Source organism: Lactuca sativa, chromosome 2 (assembly GCF_002870075.4).
Source record: "Lactuca sativa cultivar Salinas chromosome 2, Lsat_Salinas_v11, whole genome shotgun sequence".
Lineage (NCBI taxonomy): Eukaryota > Viridiplantae > Streptophyta > Magnoliopsida > Asterales > Asteraceae > Lactuca > Lactuca sativa.
In genome coordinates this window covers 135,246,378-135,271,130 of record NC_056624.2, presented here as the reverse complement: position 1 = coordinate 135,271,130, position 24,753 = coordinate 135,246,378, and positions in this window count along the sequence as shown.

Genomic DNA, 24,753 nt, shown 5'->3' with positions numbered 1-24,753 from the left:
CAGGATAGACTATATGTTATGCTCTTATGATCCGTAGGGATTGCTATGTTAGTGTCTTGCTAGGTCAGTGCTCTAGTTATGACAGATTGTTGTGTGTGGTAATCAGTGAGCTAGATATATTCGATGTTTTCTATATGACAGTAAATTTTTGTATGCGCACATGGTTATTTGCTTGTTGATTTGGGTTGAGGCGGTCCTGCTTTGTGCTGAAGGCCAACATACCCTATGAGTGGCTTGGGGAGACTGTAGGCCCACGTGGCGGTCCAGTCATGCTGAAGGCTCGGTGTAGATTCAATAGTTTGTAGGCCCTTGAGGGCGGTCCAGTCAGGCCAATGGCCCAGTATGCATGTTGTTGAATTGTGGTTACAAATTTGGTATTTTGAGGGTAATTCACTAGGCCCTCGGGCTTACAATTTGCAGTTATTGTTTGAGGTACTTCAGGAGGAGATCATGGCAAGGCAAAGGCGTGACCGTACCGCTCCTCATCATTATGATCTTGTTTTGGGACACTCTGATGGATATTGATAAAATGTTTTGTAAATTGTTACTATTTGGTTTTATTTATGCTTGAAAAGTTGAAATTTGGCATAAAAATTTATGGATGTTACAGTATTCTTATTATGTAATACATTGTGTCATTATTTTTTGCTTAGACCTCATTCCAACAAAACATACCCTTCATTCCAAAATGAAGTCAAAATCCAATTATAATTCATAATTATTTATATCTATTTAGAAATTAACATCTTGTGTAGCTCTTTCCATAAAGATCCTTTCTAAACATATTGTCTCATATACATTCTCTTAGTTCTTCTAAAGTATTCTTAGAATGCTTTCTTAGTCATCCGACGACTTAACTATGTATTCAATTAGTATCATAAGACATGCTTACAATATGATGAAATACCATGTCCTATGCATAATATGACGTAAATGATGAATTCATTTACCAAGAAAATAGAATATAAATCATTTTATCTAGTTCAAGCATTTGAATTATGTACTTTTGAGGCTAGCTCAAAATGTTGCCATATGATAATGCCAAGAATTCTCCAATATATGTATAAGGACATGAAACTTTTAACATTCATTTTATCTATCACTTATAGATTTTACATTCCAAGAATGTATCTTCTCCTTCCCAAGTCTTTCATTTTAGAAACACTTTCCGAGTTAAGGTGAAAATGACCTTGATTAGTCAGAATGTGATTTCAAAGGATTAAGTTTGTCTCATTTATACATGATTAGGAATTTCACTATTATCCCACTAGTTCTTAGCAAACACACATATTCTATTCATTTTGATATAGAAAACTCACATTGAGGTTTTACATAAAATGATGATCATAACATTGAGATGTTAGCTTTATATCCACAAGTGGATCTCAAGCTCTACACATTTTGTTAGGATAACATGGATTAAGAGAACCTTGAGGCTAATGTATATAGATATCTTCTTGTAGATGTCTATTAGAAAAAACGGTCTTTCTTGAAATCTAATTTCTATATCTCATATTAAGAATATGAATTTATAGTAAATAATATCCTTGTTGATCTAATCATAGCTACTTGTGAAAAAGGTCTGATCACATTCGATGTCATGAGTATGATGAGGACCATAGTCAATGGCATTAGTATGAGAACATCCTTTTCTAACAACTCTTGCTTTAAATGTTTATGGTTATCCATGTAATTTATTCTTTCTGGAAGAATCATTTACTCATTCTAGCCATTCTATAAGAAGAAATTTTAATCAATCCCATACTTGATTCTCATACATGGATTACATCTCATGTTCATGGCTCTAAGTTATTTATCGTATTCGAGATCTGACATAACATCTTGTTACTTTATGGATTTCCAAAAATCGTCAATAAAATCTCATAAATGAGAGATTCCACATTTCTCAAGTCATAGATGATTTCTACGACTAATGCGAACAATTTGTGTTTGTGAATAGCTATTATTCAAGTTTAACAATCCTTGTTAAAAATAGTGCCAACTATTACTACATAAGGTTATGGTTCTTCAGCTACTTCAAGTTTCATGTACCTCCCACTTGCTGTATCATTAGAAGCTTGCTTTCTACTAACTTAGCTTTCACAATAATAAAAGAGCATATTCTTGGTGGTTTTGAATATAACAGTCTAATCCAAATTTAGAGTTTTATACAAATATGTATTTATTAGATTTTGGGTTTAAAAGCTTTAGTCGAACATCGGCTTCCAATCTATAAGACATTACGTAAGATGAGGATGGAGCCCTTCTATACTAAATCTTACAAAGTGCTTAATCTACTTATTAGTTGGTATTTGTATTCAAGATACAATTAATAGTAATTGTAGTAATATCCCAAAATGATTAAAGGGTGATATTTCTACTAATTAGAAAGTAAATCATACCAATTAATATTTAATTCATCCTTTATCATGATTAATGTGTTAGATGGTTTTTACCGGTTTGTATCTGAACTTTTGAAACCTTCAAAAAGGATTTCACAATTATGCTTCACCATCTAAAATATAATTAAAACTACCATAGTGGTTAATAAAGTTTATTTTGTATCTTATGCTTAATCTCAGACATTTATTAAAAAGGAAGTCATACACCAAAATGTATAATTCCTTAATTATTTTCTCTACATCTTAGTGAAAATATCATTGGAATCCTTTACATACAAATAAGGTTCACATATGTCAAATAAACTACATTTTTTCGTTCAAAGACCCCTTTCTTGAAGTTGGAATATATGAATACCATTTATATAAAAAAGATACCAATGTCAAAGATGAGTTTGATTTAAAACAAGTTTAAGTCAAAAAAAGGTCTTGCATATAGAACTTAATTTTATTTATAAAAATGATGATATTTACTTTACAATTCTATTAACAGATGTAGTCTCATAAATAGAAGTTAATCATTTCTGAATATGAATATTATCGTTATGAAAAACGATTGAGTAAATTATCACACATTTGAATAAAATAACTGAGACATAAATTTAGACATGCTAAATTTAAAAAAATACATTGTTCGAAAACAAATAATTTTGTACATTACAAGTACTTTATGTTCTAAACATAAAAGAAATAAATAAACTCCGAGAGTGTAGTTCGAACTTGATTCTGCTCAACAGGTTACTCTTCAATAAATATCTGCAATCCATTTTCAAATATTAGATTAACATTTAAGTACCAACTACCTAAGTGTTATATGAAAAGTATGAGTTCTATCTAGTAGATACTAGAGGTACTAGTCTCTTCCAAACTTTCTTTCCAAATAAGAGGATTAAATCCTCTTCCAGTGTCTAGTTTCTTCACAAACGAAACAAGATACATCTATGTGGGCTTTTGTAGATTTCTTGGGCTTAAATGTGTTCAGTCCATAAAACATGGGCCTCCTGGATCACACAAGGTGATTCTTTTATCCTTGCATTATTCCAATGTTTAAACTAGCTTTTAATAAAACATCATTGTTTATTGGGATATTACTTGACCTCTTATATCATCAGATATATGTTTAAATTATACAAGACTTCATACAAGTCATGAATAACTATTCATAGCTTGATGTTAGAAGCATCTTTAGCATCACAAGGATGCCTTTACTAGGTATCATTTTCAGGTTTATTGCTCAAAGCAAATAGTTTATGACTAGGACCTTTAAGTGTATACAGTTTCATATCTCTTACGAGATTGTCTCTTAAAACATGAACCCATTCATTAAAGTCGTATCTAGTGAATGTTATTGTTTCATTAAGTCATTAAAGAAAATGACAATTCATGATAATGAGAATGGATTATTTAACTACCAAAATTTTAATAAAATTAATTTAGTATTTTGGATATTTAATCTTTAATAATTAATACCCTTTTAGTTTCCAAAAACATTAATTATCAAAGTCTAGGATCCATGTTTCAAAACAAATAAATGGTTAGGTATCCTTTATCTCATCCATTTGAATTCAACCTGGTAGCTATCGATTATCAATTATATATTTCTATATAATTCCTAGATTTATGAGATCTATAGTAACAAATTTAATTAGACATGTTTGATCCCATCTATGCCTCAGAACTCTCTTGCTTAGATATCCTTTATCAAAAAAGATTTTTTATTAGATCATCTAATTTGAAAAACTTATGTAATCGGCCTATACTTTGGTTATAGAAATCGCGAAGACACCCCAACCATCAAAAGATAACACTAAGCGGTTAGCTATCATTTATCTCATTAGTGCACACAAGAGATGTGTGAGTGTTCTTCAAAAGGATTGCTTAGATTTGAGGTTTGTAAAAAAGGGTCTTTATATGTTTTATAATTCTAGTTTAAAAACATATAATATCATGTTTATTACATGCATATAATAAACAATGGAATCATATTTTCAAAAGAAAATTACTTTTAAAGGTTCTATATCAAAAGCTAGTTTTTATATAATTTGACGCAATATAATTTTAATAACCGGTATTAAGTTTGAGTGCAATTGAACCTTTTATATCTTTAATAAAACTTCATTTTATTTCTTATATATTTGGAGTTTGTAAAAGTTACAAAAATCACTTTTTTAAAAACTACAATGGAGTATTTCAAAATTTATCGTTATTATTGATTTTATAAAACCAGGTTTTGTTTTTTAAAAATTATAACTTGTTACATCTTATGTCTAGTTTTCAACTTCAAGATCCATGTGATGTTTATTTTGTCCAAAATTATTTTATAATGCGAAAAACTAATTTATCAACCACAGATAATAATTGCATAAAATAAACAACACAAACATGCATAAAAAGATATGTGCATGAACACAACCAACTAATGACATTTTTGTGAGCCAACACAAAAACGACAAGTCCATTTCTAAAGGGACATTTAAGGGGACCAAAAAACTTCTTGTAATGTTGCTGAAGAAGCTTCCACTTGAGTAAACACCAATTGTTTGCAAAGGATTGTAAAAACTTCTTGAAGACTAAACTCAGCAACTGTCGCTAAAAGTTAGGGCTATCAAATCGGGCAGTCGTGTCGTGTTTTTGTCTGACACGACACAACACGACAAAGTTTTGTATAACACGAAAACGACACGACACAGTGTCGTGTTTTTTTTTCAGTAACAAGAAAACGAACCAATTAAAACACAACAACACGACACGACACGACAAATATAATATTACATATCTATTAGTGTATTTCGTTCATACTTAAAGGTATATAACACGACAAAAACGAAAAACACGATAACGACATGCTTAATCATGTCAATTTCGTGTCGATTTATGAACACGAACACGACACGACACGATATCGGTTTTTTATCTTGACACGAAAACGACACGAACACGAATTAGAATTTTGATTTCGTCCCGATTTCGTTTCGTTTCGTATATTTTTGTCATGTCGTGTCATAAATTGACACCCCTACTAAAAGTCCAACAACCCTTTGTAAAGAGCATAAGTGACACATTTTAGAAAATGTCATTGAAAATCCTACACACTTTTTAGACTCGAAAATTGCTCTTTTGTCTTCAAAAAATGGTTCCAACTTCATCCCTTGTTACATTTTTGTACAAATAAATTAATTCTAAAAACTAATCTATTACTTAAAAAAACTAAACCAAGAAAACAAATCTATTTAATTTATTAAATAACATATTAATAAATAAATTATTACAATCATTATTATAAAACAACCAACACAACACACACAATGGTCACTGGCTAGTTTATGCACATCATATACATCAACATACACGTAAAACAACCTTTGTTTTTCTAAGACAACTTTAAGTGACAAAATATGCCTGAAACTTTTGTCACAAAAAATAACAATTATAAAGTTGTCATACAAAATATGTATGAACTTATTGTTATACAAAAACAAGTTATCCATATTCTCTACAAACAAAGTTTTCCAAAAAAAAAAAAATAACCAAACTCGCAAGGTGGCTCTTGATACCAATTGTTAGGTTTTATTTCAAAATAGTTTCCTAAACTTTAAAAATATGGCAATGAAAGACTCAAAAATATAAACATAACATAACATTTTATACCCACCACGGATCTCCTCGCAAGTTATAGAAAGAAAAGACACCAACCATAGAAAGGATGAAGAAATAACAAACTTTGTTGTTCTTTGGGTCCTCTTATGAGGCTTGGAAATTGATGAAGAAGATGGAACATTTGAGACACATAAAATGACCCAACTTGATCTAGATGCTATTCCGAAACTCTTAAACCCTTAAGCTTTAAGTTCATAACCAATATGAACTTAAAGAGGGCATGAAGACGCAAGTAACTTCAAGTGTTCTTAACTAATTAAGAGAGAATGAGAGGGAGAGAATAGGTTTCGACAATTGTAACTAATCTATGCCCAAGAGTGCAAGACTTTATCCAATTAAAGCATACACATGACCTAAAGTCTTTAACCATTAAGACCTTTAGACAACCTTGTCCCCATGCATGCACCATGCTTCATTACTTTTTATTAAACAATTTGGAAACCCATACCTCTTTTCTTTCTCTTCAAAACCGGCCATGCCTTTTAAAAAGAAAAAAGTTGAGTTACTTTTGATTAAACAATTTGTTAACCCATACCTCTTTTCTTTCTCTTCAAAACCGGCCATGCCTTTTAAAAAGAGAAAAGTTGAGTTTATATTTTATAAACTCAAAGTTTATAAGATATAAACTTTGTCTTTTGCTAAAAAGACAAAAGCTTTACCTAGTCCAAAATGTAGCACATGACTTATTAATCCACACCATATGAATTATGTAATGCTACATGCTAATGAAAATTATTATTTCCATGAAATAATAATTTCTAATTTAATTATAAGAGTTTTATTGGATATTTATTAAAACCAATTTTTAATAAATAATAAATTATATCAAGTGGTTGTTAGTGTGACCTACTAGTATCATATGGTAATTAGCAATAACACTTTAATATGACTCTTGAGCATAATAGATCTTTCAAGACCGAATGAGAATATCTGGTAGAGCTATTGGGATGTGACCATCTGGTCTAGATGAGAATAAAGTGTTCGGGCACTAGAGATGAGAATAGTGAAGAAAAATATTATAGTAGAGAAAGGGTTGAGAAGAGATATAGAAATAAAAAAAAAAAGGAAGAATAGAGTACATAAAAAGAGATAGAGCTAGAGACAGAGATGGAGTATGTACATAGTATGAGATGATCCTAAGAATAAGGTAAGAAAGATAGAAGATATGGATGATTCGTAAGAATAACAGTGTATGCTTTTGCAGAAGAATAGAAGAGGATAGAGTATGAGTAAGAGAGAATATAAGTTTGGGGCATGAGGAGAGAGAAGAACAGAGATAGATATAATGAGAAGAGAAAGATTAGGATTTTATACAATGAGAAGAAAAGTTATGAATATAAAGTTTTGGATAGAAGGAAAAAAGAAAGATTAGAATATGAAAGATAACAAGAGCATAGTAACATGAAAATAGAAAGAACATAACTCACCAAATAGTGTTGTCTGATGTTGCAAAGATGTTTCATGTTTTTCAGGTTCAGGTAACAGCAGTCATGGTACTGAAAGTGAAGACAAAAGCACAGGGACTTAGAATAGTTTTTATTTCCTTTTTGTTCCAATTTGTATGAAGATTTTTATTGTAAACCCATGACTATGCCTGGGATATAAAATGTTTTTATTTTAACGAGGTAATAGGATTCCGCAAATTTTTAGTAATAACTCTGATAATCCCATTAGATTAGGTGATAGAAAGTACGAGACATTACAATTGCTATCAGAGCCATAGTTTGAGTGAATTCGGTTTGTTGTATACATTCATTGTCTAAAACGGTGGAAGATAGATAAGAAGATTGTGGTACATGGCTAATGACTTGTGAAGATAAAGAGTCTGAAAAGTTAAAGATTAGTATATTGACCAACCTTGAAGGTTTGGGTCCAGTTTGTTAGAGAAGAAAGGAAGAAAAGTCATTTTGCGAAATGAAAAAAGATGGGCTCTTTAGTTAAATAAATGCCAAGAGTATGTATAAAGAACGACACTGAGGTATCGTGAAAGAAAGATGTGTTATTAATGAAGTATCCTATTAGATGGACACTAGATAGACCGTGTGTTCGAAAAATAAGAATTGGTATAGATTTATAAAGAAAGGGGACATAAAGGCGGACGAAAAAATTATAGAGATAGAAATGGTGACAAGAAAAAGAGAAAGAGGGGTTGTATACCCAAAGAAAGAAAAGAAAGATAGAGCGATTCTAGATTTGAAGGATGTTATAGTAGAGAAGTATACTTGTTAGTACAAGAGTAGATTGACATTGCTTGAGAGTAATAGGCATGTAGAAAATAGAAAGTCCAACATTATTTGGACTAGGTAAAAAGATGTGTATAGTGAATGCTTGCACCATTTTATTGGATGCTATAGTGATATCATTGACCAGAGATATTGTAAAGGAAAATAAGATAGAAATATAGATAAATACAAAGCACTGAAACAAGTGTCAATATGGAAACTTAAGAGAAAGAGAGATAGTAAAAATGTTCCAATGGGGCTGTGTTAAGAACAAAGGAACATGAGAAGATGGTAAAGACTTTTAAGGAAATCAAAGAGACAGAGTATGTAAATTAAGGGGATACTTTGTTAGTGTGACTACAAGAGAGAAAGATGAGGAGGTGCAACTCCTAGATGAGAAAGGATGGACCCATAAGAATGTGTAGATATGAGTATGTTATGGCAGTATACTTATGAGTAACTGCTAAAGAAAAAATACAGAGACTAGAACTTATGTGTAATAACGGACAGTTAAAAAATGATGGTGAAATAGATAGAGGAATAAGAAAGAAAGTGGACTCATGAAAAGAATCTAATATTGGTTGTAGAGTCCTAGTGGAGAACATAATGGCTAAGTGTCACCTAGAAATGAAAATTTGGAAACACTGGAGTGTATGATTTCCCAATGTAAGAAAACAATATGTATGTGAAAATACTTCTGTTAGATGTATCAAGTATAAAGTAAGTAAGAAGAGATGAGAAAGTCATAGTAAATGGATCGCGAGTAGCTGGGGACTGACAAAGATAAGTACCCAAAAGTTTTCATGTTAAAAATTGGTTTATGAGAAAAGATATAAGATACTTATGAATTAGGCGATGAAGTGGTAATTTTGAACTTAAGTAAGTATGATGTGCATGAAATGTATGGGCTTTGCAGACAAATGGTACTTATTGTAGTTCATTGGAGCCATTAAGTTGCTTGAGCATCAAGCGGTTAGAGGAAAAGAGATGGTGTGGTAAATGCAGAAGAATTTAGCACGAAATACATATAACACTTGTGAACCAAGGAATGCAATGGTGAGGTTGAATCTAGATAAGTATAGTGTCACTACAAGAAAAGACCCTTTTACGACGCGCAAAACACAACGCTCTTTGATTTATGTTACGCATTAGAGAGCGACATTAAAAAAGTGTCATCTCTTCAAAAATTTTAAGGATTTAGGTCGCGCATTACTGAGTGCCCTTAAATTAATGTCATATGTAAAAATATTAAAAACACGGAAGGCACTTGTGCGTTGTCTGTGAATGTCGTTTTATATTTTTTTTTTAAGAAACACGCGTCTCGGAGGGAAAATGAAATCCCCAAATTTTTTAAACCCCCACCTTCTTCTCCCTCGTCTCCACCCCTCATCCACATCCACTACCTCCAATCCTCATTTCCTCTTCTAGCCTCAAACTACGGTGGTGCACCTTCCTTGTTGACGAATGCTTCATTTACCACCATTGTCCGATTATGTGAAGCCAAGGAATTGACGGAGATGAAAAAGATTATGGATCAATTGCTTCACATCATGTTTAAGGTTAAGGGTTTGAGATTTCTTCCAAATCGACCCTCACACTAAATGGTTCGATCTCCTCTCTTTTTACCTTGTTCCCTCTACTGATGCCTCCACCTTCTACCATCGATGTTGATCTTTGAATTAGCAACAAGAAGCCCTAGGGCCTCCGCCTTCACCCACCTCCAGTGCCTCCAACAAGAAGCCCTAGCTCCCCTGCCTTTACCCACATTCTCACAGTCGATCGTAAATTGGTTTTGATGTTCTTCCAAGATTCATGGCTTACACATCTCTCAATTCTCTTTCTGTTGGTGGATCTGCTCTTTTTTGCTCTCAATCGAGGGTTTTTTGGCTTCAGGTCTTGGATTTCTTTTAGGCCTTCTTTAACTGTACTCATGCATAAATTCTTTGGTAAGGGTTTTTAATTGCTCTTTAATTTCGATTCTATGTTGTTTCTGTTAGTTAGTTTTCTTATTTTCTATTCGATTTTCGTTATTTAGTTGTTTTATTAGGGTTTTTTGGGCTTCAGGTCTCGGATTTCTTCTGTCACCATGTCGATGTGTACTTCCCCCATCGATGGTGACACCTAATCAAGAAGCAATCGATACATTCATGAGCATCACCGGTTCATCTGAATCGGTTGATTAATTGTTATCGTTTATTTGATTTATTTTGGTACATATTAACAGTGTTAATTCATGCTTATATGTTATCTTGAGCTTGATTTTGATATTATAATAGAATATAGGGGTTAGTTTTTAACTATACCATAATTTTTTGTTTGATTCGAATAAACTAATTCCATACAGATGTAATTTTGATTTACTATGTTATCGTAGAAAGGGCTAGGGCTTGATTTCAAAATTAGTACTTATATACACAAAAGTGGTAGGGTTTTCTGTCATATCAAATCTCCAAACATTACTTGTTATGAAGTTCAATCAAGGTAGCGATTTTTTGTTGGTACATGTTTGTAAATAACTTGTTTGGCATCAAAAAGGTCAACAAGTGAGATTATTTCAAAATGGTCTAATTTTGAATTTGCTTTCGTGATGATTTGTTGCTTTGAGTATTTTTGCTTCATGTTTTCTTGGATTTAATTTTGTAAATTTCAAAGTTTACTAATATATTTTCTATCTATATTTCTGTCAGGAGCATGGTGGAGATCTTAATGTAGCTGTTAATGCACATTTCACAGAAGGAGATAGAAACATCTTACTTTCTTACATATATTTCACTTATGTTGTTATAGAAGACAGACAACCTCCATTGCTGCCCCACTTGAGGATTTCATGGACATAGATAATCGAACTATTCCACCTCAGAGACCTCCTCTCTCCCTCTTTCCTTCTGCTAGAGATATCAGCATGAACCTATTCTCTCTTCTTGATCCAAACTTCACAAGAAGTATGTTTGATAGTGGGCCAAGGTTCAGGGGTAGTGAACCATTTTTGTCTCATCCAAGAGAACTAAGACATATTCCAGTTGAGGTCGTGGATGGGCCAAGTACAGAATCAAATCATTCCGAACATGATCCATGAATTAAAGATGTCACAGAAACAACAACAGAAAATGTCCCAGAGTATCTTATTGTCTTATTAATCTTTATTGTCTTCTCTTGCATCTAAAATTACCATTTTACCCTTGATTTTTGTTTTTTCTCATAACTGGATTTGAGGAGGACAAGAATTTCCATGTAGTTTTAAATTATGTGATAGCTGGTAAGTATCATGTTACAGAGTATCTTGGTTCTGCTGCATTCAACAAAGCTATTCAAGCACATGATATTCACACTGGAATGGATGTGTGTGTGAAAATAATAAAAAAACAACAAACTCTTTTAACCAGAGTCTTAATGAGATAAAGCTTCGAAAATATATCAACAAAAATGAACCCAGTGACAAATATCACCTTCTCATACTTTATGATTACTTTTACTACCGAGTAAGTCAAATTCATAACTTTTTTTTTATTAATTTGATTTTCCCTTTTTCTATTATTAACTTGTTTATAATAAATACTTTCTAGAGCATTTATTAATCGTTTATGAACTTCTTAAGGCAAACTTATATGAATTCCATAAATTCAATAGAGAATCCATAGGAGCGCATTAAATTCCTACAGCTCCAATAGTGTTATTGTATCAAGGATCAACTTCTAATAATGTATACTTGATGGTTTTTGAGAGAGGGCCTTTAGCATTTCTTGATGGTTCAGCCCAGTTGTTACATGGCTATGTTTTCCATGGTACCGGCATGCAACAAGTTTCATCCTCAGCATCTGTATATATCTCTGAGAGGATAAGTGTCTTAAGTAGCATAAGATACTCACTGGCTACATTTTTAGCACAGGTCCTGTGAGTTGAAACCTTCCTTTTGATATTTCAATGTTGAATCATATTTTTATCTTTTATTACACATCAGGTCTATGTGGAGGTTGAGAAATCGAGGGAGCAGATACTTAAGGAGCCTGGGAAGTCATTGGCTGCATTACTAGGCACTGTAAATGACTTATTTTTAATTTTAGAAGCAACAATTGGCCATTTCAGTGCAACACATCAGGCAAGTACCCTCCATTTCATATGCTACTTAAAAAGGGAGACAATGGATAACTTAGGTTGTGTTTGGCGCGTTTAAGCTAACTTATTTTTTGAGGTAATTGTAATGTAGTGTTTGTTGAGACAACTAAAGTAGCTTCTAAGCTAGCTGAGATAGTTTCTTGATAAGCTCATGGGCCTTTTTGCAAATCTACCCTTATTTATTTAACTAGGTTGGCTACCAAACACAGCCTTAGTTCAAGTTGATTGGATGTTAAGGCTATGTTTTCTATACGTTTTTGGATGGGACAAAAATTTGCTAACTTTCAATTAAATTTTCATTTTGCAGATTGGATTTTTTGTTGACGGGGGTTACTCGTTTCCTTTGATGTTTGAGACACTGCCAGATGTAAACCAAGAAAGTTCTCAATGGACTGATTTTGAGATCAGAGAGGCCATCAACTTTATTTATTTGAATCTAAACAAGCTAGATGTCTACTTATCACTCTTGGTAAGATCTTTCCCCTTTCCCCACTTATAAATACTATCATTTTTAATTTAAAAACCCTTACTATGATAACTCAAACTCGATTGTATGGCTGTGGACATAGTTTATTCTTTAGAATAAACCAAGCATACACTATTTTTTGTGTGCTTTGTCTTATGTATGTGATGCCATATTCCTATGGGTTTCACGAATTCCTAAAAGGTTTCTACCTTTTGGCCATGTTCTTCAACAGGAAATTATTGGGAGAAAAGATTGAAACCCATGACATTTTCCACTTATAGCTTTGCTTTAGAAAACATTCCGCTTATTTGGAGGTTGAATAATTGAGATTTACCAACACTTTAGCGTATATAATTTTTAGTACAACCTTTAAAACATTTTTAGTACAACATGTAGAAATGCTATAAGTTGCAAAAAGACAATCTTAGCATTTTGTTCATGAGGATTAGAAAAAAAAAACAATCGATGATTATCATCACTCATTTAAGCATTTGAAATGCTATCTTTTGGTGTCACGGCCAATGGCTCCAGGTTATAATAAACCGATACCGATACTAATACATTAAAAAGAGTTTTACAGTTTATGTTGTATCTAATGATTAGGCTTGTAAGGTACCAACCTTTATTTTATATATATATATATATATATATATATATATATATATATATATATATATATATATATATATTGAAAACTAAGATACGGTAAATGATATTGGTTTGTCCTAGGTTGCCAAACATCAAAAGCCAGGGACAATGACACATCATTATTGGATGTGCTACATTATTGAAAACAAGTGAATTTTTTTTAACAAGTGAATTTTTTTTTTATTTTTTGAAGTGAAAACAACATTTGAATGTTTTCTCTTAAAAACAGGACAAGTCTTTGCGTGTTCGTTATATAGTTGCTAATCAATTGTATGAACTATGTGAAGGTGTGGGCCCTGAACCCACCAAGTATGTTCAATTTTCAAATCCAAAACAGTTTCTTTTCTTTTTTATTTTTCTATTTTCTTTTTCTATTTTCATTTTTTAACATTTTGCATCTAAATTATAACAGGGGTGAGTTAGTTCCAGCATACGCTGAGGCTACTTTGTGATAATGAAGCTGAAGTACGTATTGCATCTGCTGAAAAAGTCACCCAATTTTGTCGTATTCTTTCCCCACAACTTGCAATTCAACATATTTTTCATTTGTAAAGGCACAATCTTTAATAAAAAAAAAAAACATGGTATCTTACATTTATATTTCTTGTTTTTTTTTCATTTTTTTTTCAGGATACCAGGAGAGATTCTACTTCAATCCAGGTGACACTGGCTTCAAGGTTCATTTTTTATACAGTCATACCCATGTTTCATATTAAATCAGCACTTTGACTTTTCAATGTAAGAGTAAGATAGTCGTTTAGTCTTTTGATAATTTATATTTGATTGTGCAGGTGTTCCAAACCAAATTTGCTAAGATAAGCAAGGGTATCAATTTCTCAATCCTTTTACCTAATTGCTCTCCTCCCAACACGTTAAAATTAATGAATGTTTTGATTTTTTTTGGCACTAACACTTGGATGATGCTTACTTTGACTTGTTGTTGGAGAGGGTAGTGGAGTGGGCTTGCTGAGAGCTGATTGTGTGTTTGATGGATGAATTGGTCCTGATTTGTGGCTGGATACTAAAGGTGATGAATGCCACAAATTATTCTCATTATTGTTTGTTTTTTTATGTTAGTGTTGCGAGAACATATGTATTTAGCTTTCAAGGAGACGACTGCCTCATCTGTCGTGGGTCACGCTCCATATTACTGCTTGCAGCAGAAGCAGAAAATGGTGCTGGCTTGTTTCTTTCTACTTAGTATTTCTTACTGGTTGTGAACAAGCCTCTCATCTCACATTTGAGTTTATAGGAATCAAAAATCACTATGAAACTTCTAGTGTTTAGATTTCTTACTGGTTGTGAACATTTGTTTCTTCCCTTTCTACCCTTCACTTGCAGGTTGATGATTTGTCAAGAATGTTCAGACTATTTTCCAAAAATACCCCATGGATTGGATCCCGTCTCTAGTATGTTTAAAAAGGTTTGTGATTTAGAAGCTTTGGAGGAAACGAGACTCAAGCAAAAGTAAACACACAGAGAGTTGTTGGCACATAGTAAGCTAGATAATGGAATTGTATATAAATGAGTTCATTTTTTTTATAACATTACTCACTATTGGAATAATTATTTGTATTTGACATATTTGTGAAATGAATTATCTTTGTTATTTATGGTATTTTATTTTGTATTATGAGATTTTCAATGCATTATTTAAATTGAAAATTAGTAAATCTATAAATAATATTTTTTTTAAACATTTAAGATTATGATACGCAAAAATGTGTGTCATCTTCATTTATGACATGGCCTTTCTTGACAGGGGCTTTCTTGATACGCATTGCGTGTCATTAACACGCGCGTCGTAAGGTTATGACACGCGAATGCGTGTCGTCTTCCTTTATGACAAGGCCTTCCTTGATACGCATTGCGCGTCGTAAATGAGCGTCGTAAATGCGCGTCGTCTATAGACGACACGCAAAAGCGCGTCATCTCTCTTTATGGCAGGGCCTTCCTTGACGCGCATTTGCGCGTCTTCTGAGCCTTTTACGATGCGCAATGAGCATCGAAAAATGTTGTTTTTCTAGTAGTGTGTGCATGCAAAAGTATGGGCTCTACATACATACTGCACTTATGTGGATTCAGTTGAACCATTAAGCTGCCTGGGGATCAAGTGGCAAGACAAGAAGGATAAACATTGTACTTGGAAGAAAATTACATGTTTAGATGAGATTTGGATGTCCCGAGAGTAAAAAAAAGATAGATGAGAAAGTTTAGTGCATAAACTTTCAATAGATTATGGAGTAAGAAGAGTTACAGTAGATTACAACACTTCAGAATGAAAGTGAAGTAGTCAGATGTATAACTTCACAAGAGTTAGAAGAGTGTTAGAAAAGTGGTGAGTAGTCACCCGTATAGAGTAATAATGGTGAGGTAGAATCGCATTTGACATGATAACTTACGTAAGAGTAGAAGATTAAGAAAGGTGTTAGTGTAATTGTGAGCAAAAGAATGAAATAGGTAAGTTCTACACATAGTTGTAAAAGTGGGAAAAAAGATGAGAAATGGCGGTAACTATGCAATATGATTGCATAAGGGTAGATAGATTAGAATACGTCCCTTAACAACCATTTAAAGTAAATAAATGAAAAGAGATTTGCTATTACATTGACTATGAAAAGAGTTGGAAAGTAGATTGATATTTCTGGTTAAGAGTTTAAAGTAGAGAATAACCTTAAATATGGTTCATTGAGTAATAGAATGACCAAGAGAGTAAGAGAAGATTCCAAGGATGGAAGCCCTTAGAGAAAGTTGACCTTTAGTCAAATATTGTCCAAAAATAGGAAAATCGTCAATTATAGTTAAGAGATGAGAATATGAAGTTGTGACATCATGAAAATGGCCAATAAGAGTTTAAGTCACTTAGATTATATTAGTTGAGTAAGTTTAAGGGAAAGAATTCATGAAAAGATGCATTGTGGTGTAACAACCCGAAATTTCATATCACTTCTTGTAACTCAAATTGTAATCCAATTCAATCAACCAAATGCCGTTTCCAAATCCGTTTCCGATTTCGTCAATTAATTAAGTCATTAACTTGTATTAACCAAAAATGACTTAATAGGTGTCTTAATGCCATTTGAAATCATTCTAACACCCCATAATAGTCATCGGAATAATTCTAGAATCGACCATATCGGGTTACGGCAACTTGGTCGGGTGCGACCAAAAGCCCCGCCTAACGCCTGTATCGGGTAGAATTTCGTCGTGTCCAATTCTCGAGCACTATATAAAGGATTCAAAGCTACCATTTGAAGATTTTGTCCATCTTTCCTTAATCACTCTCCAACCTCTCTCCTCATCCATAATCAAAGGTCCAAAAACAAAGATTTAAGGGTCCAAATCAAAGAGGTAACATCCCTAACTTGTTATCTAGCCTCTTTAGCCTTCAAATTGATGTTTAATTTGAGTTTTAGGACCTGGAACATGTGTTTACGGCCAAGGATCAAGCTTGGGCCGTAAACACTTAAAAATGGGGTTTTTAAGCCAATTAACCCTTCCAAATCATTGTTGGGACTTAGATACGACTTTGAGGCTTTCAATCTTGGACTTGTAACACCTTAAACATGAATTTAATGGGACAAAAGAGAGTTTACGGCCAAGGCATGTGCTTGGGCCGTAAACTCCTCAAACATGGGGAGTAAACACCTTTATACATGTTAGAATGCCTTGAAACTTAACCAATAGCCTTGGAATAAATCATAGAACCATCTAAAATTAGTTTGGGGGCCTTAAACATATCAAAATACCACATATAGGAGTTTACGGCCTTGGCACACACTCTTAGGCCGTAAACTCATAAAAGTGTGTTAGATGATGCCCTTAAATCACCCAAAAGCTTGGAAAAATTACTAGAAACACATGTGATTGCTCTAAGTGCCTCAAATCAATTTCTCTTGACCATAGGAGAGTTTACGGCCGTAAACTCCAAGTTTACAGCCATGAACTCCCTTTTATGTGGTATAAATTCATTTAAATCGTTCCAAGGCATTTTAGTAATTCATTCCAACAATCCCCAAGTCCAAACAAGTCATTAAACCCTCAAAATCACACCCACATGAGTTCACGGACGTGAACTGATGTATGTGGGTGTTATATGGCCGTAAACTCCCTAATATATTTACTCTTGGGGAGTAAACTCAAATCCCAAGTCCCTAGTGTCAATACACGTCCGAAGATGTCACCCGGGTCACTCCAAACGCTCGTTTTGAGGTGTTTAACCTCGTCGGAGCGTAACGTTCCATGTAATTAGTAATTGTAAATCTAATTAGATATATATGGGCATTATTTCATTTTACATAGGGACATCGCGAGTAATCAAGCCCCGAACCAACGTCTTGTATCCGAAAGCGTCACGTTTCCGAGTTTGGTGAGTTCATACCCCTACCCTTTTTCACTGTTTTTCACTGTTTTCAGGGGGGAACACAAGCAAAGTACAAGGATTTCTTGTACTCAAAAACTTGTTTTCGTGTGTGTGTTTCACATTTTATATGCTTTTAATACTGATTGATACAACTGATAATCATTTGAGCATGTAGATCACGTAAACATTTATTTGTGAAATGGGTTTTATAAACTGTTATGTTTTATATATTTCACAAATGTTTTCCACATTTTATCAGTTAAAGGCATGACATTAGAACATATGAACATGAAACTTGTACACTGTTTGTCCTCGGTAACACTCCACAGAGATACGCGAGTGGAGGACTATCATATTATTACTAGTAAATTTGTTATTCCTGTATGATTCTCGGCGAACATTCCACAGAGATACGCGAGTGGAGGAGTACACCCGTAACCAGAATCTCTAGGATTTAGAGAGCGTGACTTGAGTGTATAGATCTATACGGGGTTGACTACCCTACACCTGGCTGCTAGCTACAACCGAACCGAAATGGTTCAAGGGTGACGAAAGTCATAAGGATGTGGACGACTTATTGCCACAGGTTCAATCTATAGTATGGTTATGGAACTCGCAATTAGGATAACAGAGATTTACTTATAGTAATAATGAATACATCTTTTACATTGATAACCAACATTCAGGAAGGTATGGGACTTTCCTGGGAAACCTTGTACATAACCAGGTCTAACCAGAATACATATTTACATCTTTTACAAATGGTAACCAACATTCAGGAAGGCATGGGGCTTTCCTGGGGAAAACATTTACATAACTAGAAAAGTGTAACAAACTGGATAACCTTACATCTTTTACAATTGGTAATATACAATCAGGAAAGTATGGGACTTTCTTGGGGATCCATTGGTACATAACCAGAACAGAATAACAAAACAGATAACCCAAATGTACATTTTCACAAGGGTAAACATGTTTTCAGTGTACAACTTTACTTTACATAATGTGAAACAACCAACCAACATTTTTAAGAAAATGTGGGATTTTCTTGGCGTGTGTTACATTTTCAGAAACAGAAAGGAAACATGAACATTTTCCAAAACAAAAACTACTTATGAACTCACCAGCGTTATGCTGATTTTCAAATCGCTTGTGTTCTCAGGTCATTGATAGAACAGGTACCCGAAGATCCACTTGATCCAGGTTGGAGTGCGTACAAGACCCGTTCGTTTTGTTTATATATATATATATATATATATATATATATATATATATATATATATATATATATACTATGTATCACAAACTGTACTACTTTACTTTTGAAACAATTGTAAAACTTTTTATATGTAATGTAATGGTTGTTCTACTTTACTTACTATGTACATTGTATTTGATACTCAACGTGGAGTCAACCCCGGAAATGTTTCCGTCTTCGGTTTTCGGGGTGTGACAGATTGGTATCAGAGCCCTTGTTTATAGTGAACAAAGTATACCAAACCTTACATGGTATAAAACTATAAACACTAAAGGGCCTAAGTGCTCTAAAATAAAAGTATCTTCAAACTATAATTATTTTCAAAAAGTATATAAGTATACCGAGCTGTCGAGATCCGTAATTACAAGTAGAACAAAACATAAGTAAATGGGTGTTGTGTACTGTGGTTAAACCTGGGCAGTTATGTAGTCGTGTCTAGGGTCAATATAGCCTGGCCAACTATATTCATTCGAGACACAGCCAACATGTGCTTGGGAGTGACTGTGGTATGCGGCATGTCTAAAAACTTACCCTAATACCACAAACATCGCGCCAGTGTAGTAACGAATCATGAAATACTATGGGAGTATTTTTCGAGCCAATATTTTGTAAGAATCCTCGTTCACGTATAGATCCTTGATCATTCCATTAGCGATAGTTTACCTGCTTTGATAACTCTTTCCTGCTTTATCGCTTATTTGGAATAAATATCTGTCATGTCTCTCGATTCAATTCAGAGGAGTTATCATCCTCTCTTTCTTAATCTTATTAGATCAAGATGCCTCCCAGAAAGAGACCCAGCTCAATGACTAACAACCCTCCGCCACCACCTCCTCCTGAAATTGATCCCGTGTTATTCCAAACAGCTGTTACCGCCACGGTGGCAGCTGCTATGTCCCAATTAAACACCCGTGGTTCGGGAGGTGGTACTCAAGATCAAGAAAGTAATCAGGAACAACGAAAGGAGGGTTCCTACAAGGACTTCATCAATGCGAAGCCTTCATCCTTCGATGACACTGGTGGTGTCATTTCCTTGTCCCGATGGTTCGAGAAAATCGAATCCATCTTTGAAATATGTGCCTGTGCTGAGTCCGATAAAGTGAAATTTGCAGCCTGTACCTTTGGTGATAAAGCCTTGACTTGGTGGAATGGCCGAGTCAAATCCTTGACCCTACCCGTAGCCAATGCCATGGGCTGGGACGCCATGAAAGAACTCCTCCTTGTCGAATACTGTCCCCGTGGTGAAATGCAGAAGCTAGAGCACGAGCTCTGGAACCTAAAAATGAAAGGTTCCGACATTGCTGCATACATTTCCCGATTTGATGATCTCGCACTCCTTTACCCTGGTTTGGTCACTCCTGAAAGCAAAAAGATCGAGAGGTTTATTTGGGGGCTAACTAATCCAACAAAAGTTCATGTCTTAGATGCTCGCCCGGACACATATGATAGTGCTAAGACTTTAGCCCAAGCCATAATTGACCACAGTGATGATGTCGAGGAAACCACCACCGCCCCTGAGTCGACTAAAAGCAGTGGTGAGAAAAGAAAATTCTGGAAGAAAAAGAAGGGTCAATCTTCCCAAGGATCCTCCAAAAGACAGCAAACAGTAGCAGTTCATGCTGCTACTACCCCCGTTGCTGCTGCTTCTGTTATGGGATCCACAGCTCAAACTCCTACCAGCCGGTATGCTGGTAATCTCCCTCTCTGTGAAAAGTGCAAATATCACCACAACCCTGGCCCCTGTCGAGAACTTTCCTGTACCAATTATGGTAAGAAGGGGCACACAGTCCGATTCTGCAAAGCTCCGGCCCAATCAGCCAATCAATCTTCTGGAGCAGACGTTGGTCAAGCCTGTTACAACTGTGGTGAAGCTGGGCACTTTAAAAGGAACTTCCCTAAGAAGTCTACTGCTGATAACACCAGAAGAGTCCTCGCCATGGGACGGGAGGAAGCGGTCGCCGATCCCATTGTTGTCTCGGGTACGTTCCTTCTCGACAACTCATATGCTAATATTCTTTTTGACTCGGGTGCTGAGAGGAGCTTTATTAGTCATGCATTCAAACATAACCTAAAACATAATTCCCGACCTTTAACCGAAACATTTACCGTCGAGATGGCGAACGGTGAGAAAGAAAGCGCGAGCGAAGTATTCGTAGGTTGCACCCTTACCCTGAACGACCATTCGTTTCCTATCGATCTCATGCCAGTATCCATAAAGAGCTTTGATGTCATCATTGGCATGGATTGGTTGAGTCCCAATCATGCGGACATCCTTTGTTTCGAAAAAGCAATCCGTCTCAACCTTCCTTCGGGTCAAACTCTAGTAATCTATGGCGATAAACTCAGTTCCAACCTTCGTATCATTTCCTGCATCAAGGCTCAGAAGCTCCTGCAAAAGGAGTGTATTCCATTCTTGGCCCATGTAATCAACGAGAAGCAGGAAGTTAAAGACCTCGCGAGCATCCCCGAAGTCTGTAACTTTCCTGACGTATTTCCCGAAGAGCTTTCAGGAATTCCTCCCGAACGTCAGGTCGAGTTCCGTATTGACCTAATTCCTGGAGCTACTTCTGTAGCGAAGTCTCCGTATCGTTTAGCTCCAGCAGAAATGTAGGACTTATCCAGTCAACTCAACGAATTGCTCAGTAAAGGATTCATTAGACCAAGTTCCTCACCCGGGGGAGATCCGGTATTGTTTCTCAAGAAGAAAGATGGATCCTTTCGGATGTGTATCGATTATCGCGAACTGAACAAGTTGACTGTCAAAAACCGATATCCTCTTCCGCGAATAGATGACCTCTTCGATCAACTCCAAGCAGCCAGTTACTTCTCCAAGATAGACTTTCGTTCAGGGTACCATCAACTACGAGTTCATGAAAGTGATGTGTCCAAAACAGCTTTCAGGACTCGATATGGACACTACGAGTTCGTAGTGATGCCCTTTGGTCTAACCAACACACCGGCGGTGTTCATGGACCTGATGAATCGGGTGTGTCGTCCTTATCTGGACAAGTTTGTCATTGTGTTCATTGATGACATACTCGTCTATTCCCGAAGCGAAGAAGACCACAAACAACATTTGAGGCTAGTGTTGGAAACCCTGCGATCCGAGAAGTTGTATGCGAAATTTTCCAAATGCGAGTTCTGGATTTGGAAGGTAACTTTCCTCGGTCATGTAGTAAGTGAGGAGGGTATTCATGTAGATCCTTCCAAGATAAAGGCGATAGAGAATTGGTCAGCACCGAAGACACCCACAGAAATCCGACAATTCTTGGGTCTCGCTGGCTATTATCGAAGATTCATCCAGAACTTTTCTAGAATCGCCAAAACCTTAACCACTCTAACACAGAAAGGTGTACCCTTTTGTTGGAGTGATAAGCAAGAAACCGCATTCCAGACGCTGAAGAAAGCCTTGTGCAGCGCGCCTGTTCTGTCCCTACCCAAAGGGACAGAGGACTTCGTTGTCTACTGCGATGCGTCTAATCAAGGCTTAGGTTGTGTGCTTATGCAAAGGGGAAAAGTAATTGCCTATGCTTCTAGACATTTGAAAGCACACGAGGTCAACTATACCAAACACGACTTGGAGTTAGGAGCCGTAGTCTTTGCGTTGAAGATTTGGAGACATTACCTCTACGGAACCAAGTGCACGATCTTCACCGATCACAAGAGCCTGCAACACATCTTTGACCAGAAAGACTTAAACATGAGACAAAGGCGATGGGTAGAACTACTCGGTGATTATGAGTGTGAAATCCGTTACCATCCCGGCAAGGCCAATGTGGTAGCAGATGCACTTAGCCGAAAGGAGAGTGCAAGCCGTAAAGTGAAGAACTAGACGATGACCATCCATTCCAACCTACCCATGCAAATCCGAGAAGCCCAGTTGGAAGCCCTCACACCCGAGAATGTGTCGACCGAAGCCTTGAGAGGAATGGAAAAGAAACTTGAGATCAGAGGTAACTGAGTCCATTGTTTCATGGATCGGATCTGGATTCCCAAGTTTGGAGGATTCAGAGAGATAGTTATGGAGGAAGCGCACAGAACCATATACTCTGTTCACCCGGGCTCTGATAAGATGTACTTAGATCTCAAGAAGCAATATTGGTGGCCAAACATGAAGGTTGAAATAGCTACATTTGTGGGCAAGTGTCTGACTTGCGCCAAGGTAAAAGTTGAGCACCAGAAACCCTCGGGTCTACTCCAGCAACCTGAGATACCCGAATGGAAATGGGAGATGATCACCATGGATTTCATCACCAAACTACCCAAGTGTCCGAGTGGGTATGATACCATTTGGGTGATTGTCGATCGTTTGACAAAGTCCACTCATTTCGTTCCGATCAAAGAATCATACAAGATGCATAGACTCGCGCGGATTTACATCCAAGAAGTAGTCCGACTGCACGGTGTACCTGCGTCCATTATCTCTGATCGAGATAGCAGGTTTACCTCCCGATTTTGGCAGTCTCTTCAGAAAGCTCTTGGAACCAAACTTGATATGAGCACGGCGTATCATCCTCAGACCGATGGACAAAGTGAGAGAACAATCCAAACCCTAGAGGACATGCTTAGCGCATGATAACTTACGTAAGAGTAGAAGATTAAGAAATGTATAACTTCACAAGAGTTAGAAGAGTCTTAGAAAATGGTGAGTAGTCACCCGTCTAGAGTAATAATGGTGAGGTAGAATCGCATTTGACATGATAACTTACGTAAGAGTAGAAGATTAGGAAATGTGTTAGTGTACTTGTGAGCAAAAGAATGAAATAGGTAAGTTCTACACATAGTTGTAAAAGTGGGAAAAAAGAGGAGAAATGGCGATAACTATGCAATATGCTTGCATAAGGGTAGATAGATTAGAATACGTCCCTTAACAACCATTTAAAGTAAATAAATGAAAAGAGATTTGCTATTACATTGATTATGAAAAGAGTTGGAAAGTAGATTGATATTTCTGGTTAAGAGTTTAAAGTAGAGAATAACCTTAAATATGGTTCATTGAGTAATAGAATGACCAAGAGAGTAAGAGAAGATTCCAAGGATGGAATCCCTTAGAGAAAGTTGACCTTTAGTCAAATATTGTCCAAAAATAGGAAAATGGTCAATTATAGTTAAGAGATGAGAATATAAAGTTGTGACATCATGAAAATGGCCAATCAGAGTTTAATTCACTTAGAATATATTAGTTGAGTAAGTTTAAGACAAAGAATGCATGAGAAAATGCATTATGGTGTAACAACCCGAAATTTCATATCACTTCTTGTAACTCAAATTGTAATCCAATTCGATCAACCAAACGCCGTTTCCAAATCCGTTTCCGATTTCGTCAATTAATTAAGTCATTAACTTGTATTAACCTAAAATGACTTAATGGGTGTCTTAATGCCATTTGAAATCATTCTAACACCCCATAATAGTCATCGGAATAATTCTAGAATCGACCATATCGGGTTACGGCAACTTGGTCGGGTGCGACCAAAAGCCCCGCCTAACGTTGGTATCGGGTAGAATTCTGTCGTGTCCAATTCCCGAGCACTATATAAGGATTCAAAGCTTCCATTTGAAGCTTTTGTCCATCTTTCCTTAATCACTCTCCAACCTCTCTCCTCATCCATAATCAAAGGTCCAAA